Source organism: Monodelphis domestica, chromosome 3 (genome assembly GCF_027887165.1).
Source record: "Monodelphis domestica isolate mMonDom1 chromosome 3, mMonDom1.pri, whole genome shotgun sequence".
Lineage (NCBI taxonomy): Eukaryota > Metazoa > Chordata > Mammalia > Didelphimorphia > Didelphidae > Monodelphis > Monodelphis domestica.
Genome location: NC_077229.1, coordinates 17,782,133 through 17,796,256, shown reverse-complemented (window position 1 = coordinate 17,796,256; position 14,124 = coordinate 17,782,133). Strand labels below are relative to the sequence as shown.

Below are 14,124 nucleotides of genomic sequence, written 5' to 3'. Positions count from 1 at the left end.
GTAAATGTCAGAGCAGGATTTGAACTCAGGTCTTCCTGACTCCGAGTCACCACTAGCCATCTGGCTGACAAGGACCCATAGCAGAGGTGGGAATCCAGGGCAGGTCCTCTAAAATGTAAGATTAAACTTAATATCCAATAACTCCAAGTATTATATTTTCTAAAGTTTAATAATAATCACTTGAAGTAGAAAGAAAATAAACTAAAAGAAATAGAATTTAGAACCTAATTATCTGACAAAAAGTAAACCCGCATGTATCGATTCTCCTGCCTGGCATAAAGCCAGCTTTCCCATCCACAATCAGGGGAAAAAAGGGAGTGAAGGGGGAGCTATACAAAACTTATATCTTCCCTATGTTAGAACATAGTGTAGATACACAAATGGGATGCTGGGCGAGCGCGTCCCTTGGGACAGAATTCTAATTACACAGGATCTAAACCCAGGTCTCATCCCACCACACCGAACTGCCTTGTATCCCATCTAATTCCAGCTCCCCCCCCCATCTTGTAGAGATGAAAAATGAGGCCCAGAACACGCAGGCTGGTAGAGGGAGGGTTGGGAGACGCTGGCAGTCAGACAATGAGGAGGGAGGGAGAAAAAGAGATGACACTGCCTGGAAAGGGAGTGAGCCTCTATCACTAGGAATGCAGAAGCAGAAGCTCGTGCAGAGATGTTGGTAGAGGCACAAATTGGGCAGGAGCTAAACTTCCCGGGTTCCTTCTAGTTCTAGGATCCTATGAAAATTCTTTCCAGTTCTGTAGAACAGAGACTAGAACCCATTTGTGATCCATCTGCTGATCCAATGAACCTGTCTGTCTTCAGCAAATGATGGCGGACAGTGAGGAGCTGGTTGTCCTTTATACTCGAAGAGGACCAAATGACATCACTGATGATGTCTTTCGACTTGAGCATGAAAGTCATCTAAGCCCAGCGGCAAGGCAACAGTGAGGATGGACAGAGATGGCCTAGGATGCAATGGAGTGCCTTGGTCCCTTCCACATACGCCCAGGCTCCAAGCCCTCTCTAGCTTCCTGCTTCCACCACCTTCACGACCATTGGAACAAATTATTCTCATCCGCTCTCCACAAACCTGGGGTAGACATTCCCCTGCCTCACTAAGGGGTTTGAGGCCTGTTGGTTACCCTCGACCTGTTTAGCCCTTCTGCTGAGATGGTTTTACTGGGATGCGGCCAGTGTGCACGCTACAGTTTCTTGGAGCCAAAGGTGGGAGTTGGACCAAAGCTGGACACCAAAGGTGGATGGGCAGCCCTGGAAAGGGCTCAGCAAGCCCTCCCATCAGAGGTGCCGGTCCTCCCTGAACACCCCATATATTCCAGCACAGTAAGGACATAAAGGATAAACCAAACCCTGCCGAGAAGAGGCTGGCACTAGATGGCTTTGTGACATCCCATTAGATTTCCAGGATCCCAGCTTGTCTCCCATCAGATGCTGTAAAGAAGCTGTCTCTTGGTGCCCCAGAAGAAATAACGCATGGTCCCAAGTTTCAATCTGTAACTTATGGCAACCAACCTGGGAAGGAGCACCTCTCATTTGGCCTGGCTGGGGGCCTTGGGCCAAAACAGAGCAGGGGGACTTTGAGGTTCTAGATCCGGGGCTCTTCCCCATTCAGTCAGGGTTTGACTTCTCTTTGCAGCAATACTGTGCTCTGAAGGCTGCCCTGGAGAATCCCAAGTTGCCCAGAGATGCAACCTGAGGGCTGCCCTTTATCAGAATTCTTAGTTTTGCTTCCCACCTCATCATCTTTGTTTATAGAGCATGTGCATGCACGCTCTCTCTCACACACACACACAATATACACACGTACACATGTGTGTTTAGTTCATTTCCAGCCGCTCACTATGGGAAGAACAAGCACTAGGGGTTAAATGGAGGGAGTAGCCCGGGGAAGATGGGAGGAGAAACAGAGAGAAAGAGGCAGAAACAGTCAAAGAGAAAAACATGGAAAGACAAGCCAGAGATGCCAAGAATCAAAGAGTAGCAATCCAGGAGAGGCTTTCTGCGCCTGCCTGCCTGCCTGCCTGTTCGGTTGGATCCTTCATGTGCTAAAAGGAGACACACAGGCCTTGCTATTTATAACTAACCCAGATCCACAACTCCATGTGCAGAAGAGGGGCAGAATAGACCCAGAGGAAGGAACAAGAGAAGCCACCATGGTAGGCCCAGAGAGAGAAGATGGCGCTAGGGGATCAAGGCCAAAGGAGAGCTGCCTGAGAGTCCAGAAATGCTTTTGGGGTACCAGCAAAGCTGTTCCTTGGAGCCATTCCACACAGCCTTCATCTCTAAGACAGTTCCGTTTCCTGGCTTCCATCACTAGTTTTCTGGGAGATGATGCCCAGCTCGCCTTCTCTAGCCCTCACTCCTGAACTCCAGCCTGATGGATTTGGATAGTACCTCAAATTTTGTAGCTCACACTGTACTTTGTTAGGGAAGACACAGCAGAAAGAGAAGGCCTCTGGCCTCATGGAGCTCCAAATCTAATCATCCTTCCCCAACCACCAGTCTCCACTCTGCCCCATCCACTTCCCTTCTGTTCTGCCTCCCAAAGGCCACACCATTCCCCATCCCTGGGCCCTGGCCCTGGTGACGTTCGAGCTTGGGATGCTCGGCCTCCTCCCTCCACCTGCCTTTGACTCCTCTGGCTTTGCTGGAGACCAAGCTCAGAGGCTACCTTCTGGGAGAGGCCTTTCCCTGTAAGGCTCTCGCCCTTCTACTCTCCATGTCTAGGTGTTATCTCCCCCACTAGATTTTCACTCCTTAGAGGCAGGGTCGAGTTGGTGTTACTTGTCCTTGAGCCCCAGACATTCAACATTGGGCCCAGCCTCTTATAAAAGCCTGTAGGTTGATAGATTGATTGATTTTTGATGTCATCCTTCTCAGGGGCCTCCTGTCCCTCTCTCTTCATTAGGGTCAGACTTCTTCTCTAGTCTGAAGAATAATTACTAAGTGCAAGCCTGTGGGAGAATTGTCCTCACACCACTACCGCACACAGCTCTAGGGCATGAGCCTGTCTTTTCAGGCCAGCTCCGGGGCAGGCTCCATCCCTCTATGTCTTTCAGACTGGATGAAAGACCAATAACAGGCAGTCAACAAGCATTTATTAAGTGCCTACTATGTAATAGTCCTTAAGTGCTAAAGGCAGAAACAGCATCACCTCTTTCTATATAGAAAGGTTCAAAGTTTGCAAAATATTTCTCTTACAATAATCCAATGAGCTAGAAAGTCAAGAGGATTACTCCAGTTGACAGATGAAGAAAAGGTTTAGAGAAGTTAATAAGCCCCAGGGTCCCAAAGAACCTGCCAGCACCTGTAGGGGGTCCACTGAAGAGGCAAGATGAGTCTGTGGACCTGGATTCAAATCTCAACTGCATCTCTTCTTTTTTTTAACCCTCACCTTCTATCTTGGAATCAATACTGTGTATTGGCTCCAAGGCAGAAGAGTGGTAAGGGCTAGGCAATGGGGGTTAAGTGACTTGTCCAGGGTCACCCAGCTGGGAAGTGTCTGAGGCCAGATTTGAACCTGAGACCTCCCATCTCTAGGCCTGGCTCTAAATCCACTGAGCTACCCAGCTGCCCCCAACTGCATCTCTTCTTAATGTGCCTGGGCCTCAGTTTCCTGGTCTGTAAAATGAAGATGTTAGATGGCTCCTGAGAGCCCCTCCAGCTTCAGACCTAGGATCCTGTCATGCTAGGACAGGCCTGGGAATAGCAGCACCAGCAAGAAACCCGGAAACCATTAGTAGGTGAGTTAAAAATATTATTCCCCCTTGTGCAATTTCCCCCAAGTAGACCTCATAAACCCTAAACGATCACCCTAGTGCAAATATCAATAATAGGTCTTGACCAATGACACGTGTAAAACCCAGTGGAATTGCTTGTTAGCTACGAGAGGGGTAAGGGAGGTGGGAAGGAAAGAACAAGATTTTTGTAATCCTGGAAAAATGCTCTAAATTAATCAAATAAATAAAATTAAAAAAGGAAAATGAAGAAAAAACAATTCCTCATATCTTCTCATCTGAGCTTCAGCCCAGGGAAAGAGATAGAACATAGATAATTCTCCCTATTTACAGATGAAGAAATTAAGAGGTAGAAAGAAGTTCGACTTCACCCATAGTCACCCAGATACAGACTTAAAATCCAAACTTCATACCTAGTCCAGGATTGGACCACAACAGTTCTAAGAGGCAGAAGTTGTTGGGAGGGGTGTAAATGATAGGGTGGAGGGCAGTCAATGGCACAGAAGCTGATTCACTCCAAAGAGACCCAAAAAGAATAACCAATGTTATTCTAAATGCTACCGTTTCCCTTACATACATTAGCCCATGAGAGACGGTTCTCTCATCATTTAAAAAAATGAATGGACTTTTCCTGAACCAGATTTTTCCTGGAAATATCATCTATCGATCAGTCTAAACTGAACGCTGGGAAGGAAGGGGCTGTTAGCTGAGAGGAGGTCCCCCATCCTCAACCCCTGCAGGAGGTGAGACAAGGCCACAGAAAGTCTGAGGATGGGAGGTGGTGAATCAGAGGCCAGAAAAGCAATAGAAGCCCAGAATCCCAGAAGTAGAAGGGCCCTTGGAAGTCTTTTAGCCCATCTGGCACATGAACAGGGAGTTCCATTGTCAGCATCCTTTGTCTGTTCCACATAAGTCAAAGCAAGCATCACTGGCTTCTGAGGTTCTGTGATTCCCAACAAGTCTTTATTGAATCTTTACCTGAAGACCCCTCCAATGAGGGGGAACCTACTCCCTCCAGAGGCAGCCCATTCCATTCTTGGGTAACTCTAATTGCTAGGAACTATTTCCTTAAATATTTTTTTTTGAAAGCTGCCTCTCAGCAGTTTCCATCACAGTGCCTGGAATGCCCATAGTAGGCTCTTAATGTTTATTAATTCATTGGTGGAAACAGAACAAATCTAATCCCTCTTCAACATGAAAGCTGTTCAGATACTTAAAGACATCTACAATGTGCCTTCACCATACTTCTCCCACACTCTACCAAGTCTTTCCTTTTCTAGACTAAATGTCCCTAATTCCTTCAAATGGCCAATGTATGGTATGATCTTCAGACTCTTTCTCATATTGGTCACTCTTTCACTGAAGGCTCCCTCTCCAACTTCTGTGTCTATCCTTCCTAAAAGGTGACTCCAGAAACAGGTAGGTAGCACAGTGGATAGACTGTCAGGCCTGGGGTCAGGAGGACCTGGGTTCAAATCTGACCTCAGACATTTCTTAGTTGTGTGACCCTGGGCAAGTCACTTAACCCCAATTGCCTAGCCCTTTCCACTCTTCTGCCTTGGAACCAATACTTAGTTTGTACTCTAAGATAGAAGGCAATTTTTTTAAAGTTTTTCCAGATGAGGTCTGACTAGGGCAGAGGAGAGCCAATCACATCCCATGTCCTAGACCTCAGACCTTTTCTCACATGCCTAAGATCTCATTGGCTCTTTTGACACAGGACTTACTCCAAGCTCAGTTTCTCTAAAAAACACAGAGATTTTTTTTCAGGTGAATTGTTGTCTATCCCATTTCTTCTGTCTTATACATAGGAAGTTGATATTTTAACCCCAAGGTAAGACTTCACATTTATTCCAATTAAATTTCATCCTAGTAGATTTGGCCTAATTCTCCAGCTGAGAGAGATCATCTGGGATTCTGACTCCCATTAGCCAATGTTTAGCTAGATCAGAGGCATACTGCTAGTAAATGTTTAACTAGTTCTCTGAAAAGAAAAAATGTATGCAGGACACAATTTCAAGTATAATCTGCATTATCAACATTTCTACTTTAGAACTTCCTTAGAACTAGATAGTCAATAAAGCAATAAAGCAGGCCATGATTTGGAGCATTTGTCAGTTTCCAAAGTGTAAATGTTCACATGGCATAAATTTAACAATCAGCTCTGGGTCTAACACATCCCTGACTATACTTTTAGCTTTGGGTCACCTAAAATCTGATAAACATACCTGCTATTCCTTTCTCCATTACCAAAAACATTAAAAAGCCCTGAGCCAACAACAAAGTCCCTTGGGCGTTTCACTGAAGACCTCTTTCCAAGCTGACATCAAATCATTAATGACTACTCTTTGAGGCCTGATCATTTGGTTCAATCAATCAACGTTTATTAAGTGCCTATTCACTCCACTTTGAATTGCTTTGGTAGTTAGGTGAGGTACAAACATTTTCTAAGCACCCACTATGTGCCAGGCACTATACTAATCACTGGGGATACAAAATGGAGCAAAAGACAGTCCCTGCCTGGAATGAGCTTCCCCATATCTCCTATGGTTTTCCACAAGAATAACCTGAGAGACATCAATAAATGTTATGAGAAAATTGGGTAGAGCCATTCTCTTCTCCTGATCTCCTAATTGCAGTGACCTCCTCCAAGAGAGAAATGAGGTCAGTCTGACCCTCTTCATTCTTTGTGATCACCAATTTTTCTGCTGGATATTCACTAGCCATGCTTTTAATAACTCCTTTGAAGGAAATTGATAAACGTTGGAGGGGATATGGCAAAATTGGGACATTAATTCATTGCTGGTGGAGTTGTGAATTGATCCAACCATTCTGGAGGGCAATTTGGAACTGTGCCCAAAGGGCTTTTGATAAAAGACTGTCTGCCCTTTGATCCAGCCATAGCACTGCTGGGTTTGTACCTCAAAGAGATAATAAGGAAAAAGTCTTGTACAAGAATATTCATAGCTGCACTCTTTGTGGTGGCAAAAAATTAGAAAATGAGGGGATGCCCTTCAATTGAGGAATGGCTGAACAAATTGTGGTATCTGATGGGGATAGGACACTATTGTGCCCAAAGGAATAATGAACTGGAGGGATTCTATGTGAACTGGAACAACCTCCAGGAATTGATGCTGAGTGAGAGGAGCAGAACCAGGAGAATATTGTACACAGAGACTGATACACTGTGGCACAATTGAATGTAATGGACTTCTCTCCTAGCAGCAGTGCAATGATCCAGGACATTTTCTGAGGGACCTATGAGAAAGAATGCTATCCACATCTTGAGAAAGAACTGTGGGAGCAGAAACACAGAAGAAAAACAACTGCTCGATCACATGGGTTGATGGGGATATGATTGGGAATGTAGACTCTAAACGATCACCCTAGTGCAAATATCAGTAATATGGGAATAGGTCTTGATCAATGAATGGCACATTGTAAAACTCAGTGGAATTGTGCATCAGCTACAGGAATGGGGTGTGGAGGGAAGGGAAAGAATATGAATCTTGTAGCCATGGGAAGATATTTTAAATTAATTAATTAAATAAAATTTCAAAAAATAAAGTAAAATAACTCCTTTGAAAACATGGCCAAGAACCAAAATCATGTTTCCTGTCCCTCAGCTTAGAGATGCCAATCTCTTCCCTTTTTTGAAAACAAGGACATGTTTAGTTCCATAGCCCTCTCCCACTTGCCATGACTTCTCAAGCCTTCTGCTTGTGACTCCATGATCATAAGTACAGGGTTCTCATCGACCTGAAAGCTAGTCTCCTGCACTTAGTGGTTCTGAATTGTATTCAATGTGCCCTCTCACCCTTCCCAGCTCAGATTTCAACTCCTTAGCCCCCATTTTTGTTCTTACTTTCCCAAATTCAAGATTAGTCTCCTTGGAAGAAATCAAAAAAGCCAAAATGGGTTTAAAAGTTTAGCCTTTTCTCCATCACAGGATAACTTCAACCTATCCCCTCCAAGCAGAAGTCCTAGCTCATTTTGGACTATCCTCTTTCCCCAAGAAGGCTTTTCAAAACCCTTTGTGCTCAGGAGTAGTCATTCCTTGGAAGTTTCGTCTCATTATGAGCTTTAGGATACTGCCACACTTTTGTGCTATTCATCTTCTATCAATGAGACAACTGTCTCAAGCAGAATCATAGCATGCCAGAGGTAGAAGGCACTTAGTATGGAAGAGTGGCAAAGACTGGATGGTGAATCAGTAAATTTAGGTTGAACTCCTATCTTGCTATTGACTAAGTGACCTTAGCCAAGTCATTTTCCACACTAGGCCTTCAATTTCCTCATCTAGGTTGGGGCCCTTCCAACTATAAATCCTAAGATCACCTATATCAGGAATTCAGAGGGCACCTAGGCCAGCTCTAGTCCAATTCCCTGAACTAGAGTCAGAATTGGTCTAGATGCCCTCTGGGGTTCTAATATAGATGGACTGACCATGCACCCTCCAGGGAGAGGACTCAGACCTCAGAAAGGCAGCCCACTCAATTCTTTTTTTAGGGAATTTGCCCTTACCCAGACTAGGCAGTTTGCCTCCCTCAAACTTCCCCTGAAGGCTTTTAGTTGTGCTGTCTGTGGTCAAGAAGAACAAGACTGCTGATTCTCCTTTATGACAGCCTCTCAGGTAGATGAAGACACCCTCCAGCTTCTCTATGGCCACCCTAGAAATGGACACAGCACTGGAGATCCTAAATTGGAGCAATTGTAGTTCAAGGTGTGATCTGATCACTCTGTTACAAACATTAATATGGAAATGGGATTTGAGTGATAATATATGTATAACCCAGTGAAATTGCTTGTCAACTCTGGGAGGGGGGAGTAAGAGAACAAGAATCATGTAACCATGGTAAAAATTAAAAATAAAAATCAAAGATGGCAAAAAAAAAGATGTGATCATGGGGGAGGAAAGCAGGGTATCTATTGCCTTTTTCACTATGGATACTCAACTTCCATTCATTCATGCAGCCACCATTCAAGCAACCTCAAGAGCTTTTTGGAATGGCATATCACACTATTGACTCAAATTGAACTTGGAGTCCATGAAAAGTTGGAATATCAGGTTCAGTTCTAAGTACTTCCATTTAGGAAGAATACAGAGATGCTAGAGAAGATTCAGAGAAGGATAGCTAAAATAGCAGAACCTCAAAGCCATGTCATATGAGAATCTGGTGAAGGAACTTGGGATGTTTAGCATGAAAAAGAGAGGGGGCAGCTGGGTAGCTCAGTGGATTGAGAGCCAAGCCTAGAGACGGGAGATCCTAGGTTCAAATCTGGCCTCAGACACTTCCCAGCTGTGTGACCCTGGGCAAGTCACTTGACCCCCATTGCCTAGCCCTTACCACTCTTCTGCCTTGGAGCCAATACACGGTATTGACTCCAAGACAGAAGGTAAGGGTTTTTAAAAAAAAAGAGAGAGAGAAAACTAAAGGGAGAGGGGAAGTGAGAGCTATTTTCCAATATGGTACTGGATTTGAAGAAATCAACTAGGGAGTGCAGTGGTTAGAGTGCCAGACCTGGAGTTAGGAAGACCCTGTCTTCATGACTTCAAATCTAGTCTCAGACATTTCCTAGCTGTGTGACCCTGAGTAGGTCATTTACTCCTATTTGTCTAGTTTGCCTCAATAGTTAGTATTGATTCTAATACAGAAGGTAAGAGGAGTTTTTTTTTTTGAAGGGAAGGAAGGAAATTAGGAAGGAAGAAAGGCTTGATTCTGTCCTAACAAAAGAGCAATTCCAAGTCCAATGTGCTACTTTGGAAGGTGAGGATGGTTGACCACTTCTGGGGGATATTCTAACAATAGTTACTGCTCAGACACAGGTTATACTAAATAAACCCCAATTTTCCTTTCAGTTCTGAAATTTTGTGATTCTGAAAATCCCCAGATCTTTCTCACCCAAGCTGCTCTCTACCCACATCTCCCCCAAAAGCCTGCAGAAAGAGGCAATCCAAAGGTTGTACAAATCAGCAGCAATCAGGAGATGGATAGAAGATGAAGGAATGTGAAGTAGGTGTTCTAAAAATTCTACTTATCAAGCAGGTTCTCCATCTCCTTTGCTAGGTCTTTGCTCACTTGCTGACTCTTTAATGTAGGCATTCTTCAGATCTCTGGATCCTCTTCTCTCTGTTCTTCCTGTTCCCTCCCTCACTGATCTCATCTACTCTCATGGCTTCACTAACCTCCTCTGTGCAGAAATGCTCACATCTGTACTGCCTGTCTTCTCAAGTCCACATTTCCAGCTATTAACCTGACATCTCCATGTGGATATCCCTCTCACCAGCTCCTTAAACTCACCAAAAACCAAGTTCAGTACCTTTCTCTTCATCCAACTCATTCCTCTAAATTTGCCAATTACACCAACAATGCCACCATTTCCCTAGTTGCCCACATTCTGGAGTTGCCTTTGAGCTGTCTCTCTCTTAGATGTGAAAATGTAAGGACACCATCTCCATTCACACAGGCTATTTGTGCCCAACCTGTGGTAGAGCCTTCTGAGCTCACATTTCTCTGATTAGCCACAGTTGGACACACTGTATATTGACCCCAACATGGTCATGTCATTTTGATCCCTTCAAACACAAAGACAACAACCAAGTAACCAATCAGCCTCTAATATCCAAATAGTTATTATCCAAAGCCCGGGCCTTTCCACCTCCACCATATTTGTGGCATCTCTCCCCTCCCACAATCCTCACTCTAACATCAGCCTTCATGATCATCCATTTGGATTATTGCTTCCTACTAGTTCTTCCCATCATTAATCAACCAATAAGTATTTATTAAGTGAACTATATGCCAGGCACTGTGCTAGGCCCTTGAGATACAAAGACAAAGAATAAAGAAGACGTGGCCTCAGGGGGCTTACATTCTATTAGGAGTCATCACATATACACATAGAATTACATACAGGTAATCTAGAGAGAGAGAGAGACAAAGACAGACAGACAGACAATTTGGAACTCAAAATTTTAAAGACTAGAAGTTAAAATTGTTTTAAATGTAATTTGGAAAAAATGTTAACATAAAAAACTACATACAGAATATGTGCAAAATAAATGTAAATACAAGGTAATTTGGCAGGGTGGAGGCACTAGCAACTTTGGGAAGAGTGGGAACGTTTTCATGTAGAAGATACTTGAACTGAGACTAGAAATTGTAAAAGTTAAAAGAGAAGAGGGAGAGCACCCCACTTGTGGGTGGGGCATATCCAATGCAAGGCACAGAGATGGCAAGTGGAATATTGCATCTGAGGAACAAGAGGCCAGATTGGCTGCACTATAGAGAAAGGCTGAAGAGGTTCAATGGGGATGGGTTGTAAAAAACCTTAAATGCCACACAAGCATGTGTACTTGATTCCACGGGTGACAGGGAGTCATTGGAGTTAATTGAGAACGACCATCAGCATTTTTATTTTGCATTTTTAGGAAATTTTGCATTTTAGGAAAGTTGCCTTGGCAACTGGGTAGAGGATGGGATGGGGAGAATTGGAAAGAGATCAAGCATGGAGGTGAAGGATTGTGGCTGGGTGAATAGAGGGAAGGGGGCATAGTCAAGAGGTGACTATCTGGAGACCTAAATGGCATGATTGAGCAACCAATTGGCATCTGTGGAATGGGCTTTGGTGAGAGAAGAAGGAGACCAACAAGATTTTAAACCCGGGGAGAAACTCAATCCCCCTCCTGCCCACTATGATCTCATACTTTACACCACTGTGAGAATAATCTTTCATGCACCAAGATCTGCTCATGCTCAAAATGGATCCACATCTCCCTCTATAAAGCTCACAATCATGTGCATGCAATTGAAGGGCCTCCACAACCTGGCCCTACCTACCCTACCTTTACAGCTTGATTGCCTATTACTGAACTTCCCTCCATGCACTAGGTCTCACACTACATTAAGTTGTTGTTGCTATTGATGTCATTTCATCCTGCATTTATGAAGTGCCTCCAGTATGCACAGCATTTTGTCGAATACAGGGTTTAGATAATATGCCATTCCTGTTGAGGGGGGTAGATAAGACGCAAACACTGATCATTCTAATACTCACTAATACATGATAAGTGCATTAGAGACACAGAACGAACAGCTGCGTGATGTCCTTGCCCAAAGGTCACTGCCAATTACAGGGAGCAAAGAAGACTTCCTGGAGAAGAAGATCATTGAGCTGGTCTTTAAAGGACATGAAGGAGTTCAATAGGAGGGAAGGATGGCATTCTAGACACAGCAAACAGCTTAAGATACTGAGCTCTGTGCTGTAACAGTTACACACCATTCATTCATTCATTCAGACACCTAGCATGGTATCTAGCATACAGAAGGCATTTAATAAATGCTGGGTGGCTGATTCTTTAAACATTTATTAGATGCATATATACTACATGTATTCAGAGCATTGCACTGAATTGGCTACAAGCCAAGTTAATCAGTTTAGATTTGATCAAGTCTTTTCTCCCCTGGAACTCCAAATCTAGGAACTATCCAGGAGGGCGCAAGGAATAGAAGATTAGAGATAGCAGAGCCAGCCATGGCAGACCTGGGTTCCTGAGGCAGTTCACTGGCCTGGCTTCAGCTGCCTTGAGAAGGCCAGTCCCCAGGGAATCCAGCCTGCAGGACTGCTAGGGAGGCTGAATGCAGAGAGCTGGCTGGGGAGCAGACTGTTCTCCAGCTGACTCATGTCCCTGCCAAGAGCATTGGATCACTGTGGTTCGAGGTGGAAGACATGCAGTCCCAGGCACCGAGGGGTGTTGCAAAGGAAGTAGAATCTGGTCACACCCTGGCTCTGCTCTTTACCTCTTGTGTTGGCCTTAGCAAGGTTACTTCCCTTCCCTAGGCTTCAGCCTCCTCCTCTGTAAAATAGGTATGGTGGAACTAGATGGTTTCAGAGTCCTGTGGTCCTTTGTGGAGTTGCCTATCTACAATCCACCTTCCCCACACTGGAAGTTACTGTCCCATAGACAGGGCCCTCTAGAGACATCAGCTACTTAGGCTTGCATGAAGTCATGAAATTCTGTCCCCAAGAAGGCTTTTCAGACAGACAGCTGCCCAAGTTTACCTGGGAGAAGCCAGAAGAATAGGTGACAAGTTATCTTTGGGTCATAGGTGAAATGGGTCATCACTTGTGGTGTGACCCAACCAGACTCAGGAGCCTCCTCCCCCCCAAAATACAGATCCTGTCTGCCCCCAGGGACTAAAACTTCCATAATTCTACTGGAGAGGTCACTTTCATTTCAATTAGGCACTGCCCCCTCTCAATCCAAATACTCCTTGGAGGGAAAATACCTTAGCTACTGTAATCCTGAAATGTCACAGCTGGGAAGGAAGGGAAGAAGGAAGGAAAGAAGAAAAGGAGGGAGGGAGGTAAGGAAGGAGAGAGGAAGGAAGAAGGGAAGGAGGGAAGGAGGGAGGGAGGGAGGGAGGGAGGGAGGGAGGAAGGAAGGAAGGAAGGAAGGAAGGAAGGAAGGAAGGAAGGAAGGAAGGAAGGAAGGAAGGAAGGAAGGAAGGAAGGAAGGAAGGAAGGAAGGAAGGAAGGAAGGAAGGAAGGAAGGAGAGAGGGAGGGAGAAAGACTTCAGATATGAAAAGTGAGTGAGGGCCTGTGCAAAGGGAGGAAGGGAGAAAGAGGCCTCATGGAATGCTGAGTATGGAGAGGAGGTAGCAGAGTGATTTGACTGGAATGTAGAGTGAAGGGAGGAAGGGAGTGTGAAGCAAGACTGAAAGAGTAGATAGGAGCAGATTGTACAGGGCGCTCCATGCCAGGCTGCGGAATTGGTATTTTATTTTAGAGGTGGCTGAAGATTTTTGAGTAGGGAGTGGTATGGTCAGGTCTCTGTTTTAGAAAGATCCATGTGGCAGCTGAATGGCGGACCTTGGTGGTGGTGGTGGGGGGGGGGGGATGCCTGGGAGCAGGGGACCAACTAGGAGCCTACTTCAACAGCCTGAGGAAGAGGTGATGAGGTCCTCAACTCCAGTAGAAGCTGCAGGAGTGGAGGGGAAAGAGGCCGCCAGTGACTGGCTGTGGGAGTGGAGGGGAAGAGAAGAGTCAAGGATGAATCCAGGGCTGCAAACCTGGGTTCCTTCAAGGCTGGCGCCTTCCACAAATACAAGGAAATGAGTTCTGCTCTGGCCGCGTTTTAGACGCTTGGTATGCACATGCAGGCAGAGATATCCAGTAGACAGATGGCAATGTGGGGAAAGATATGAGGGAAGGACATATAGATTTAGCAATTATTTACACATTTATTTACTGCACTGAGGTGAATGGCCAAAGGAGAGAAATACAGTGAGTGAAGCAAAAAGGGTCCAGAACAGGTGTGGGGAGAAGCTACCAACGAAGGCTAAGAAAGGAATGCCAGGCAACGGA

The 14,124-nt window shown here is 44.9% G+C and overlaps 1 protein-coding gene across 2 annotated transcripts in view; it reads right to left on the bottom strand.

Annotated features, from left to right (window-relative positions):
- Positions 1 to 14,124, bottom strand: part of RSPH14 (radial spoke head 14 homolog) — a 262,764-nt gene that overhangs the window by 92,969 nt on the left and 155,671 nt on the right. The window lies entirely within an intron of this gene.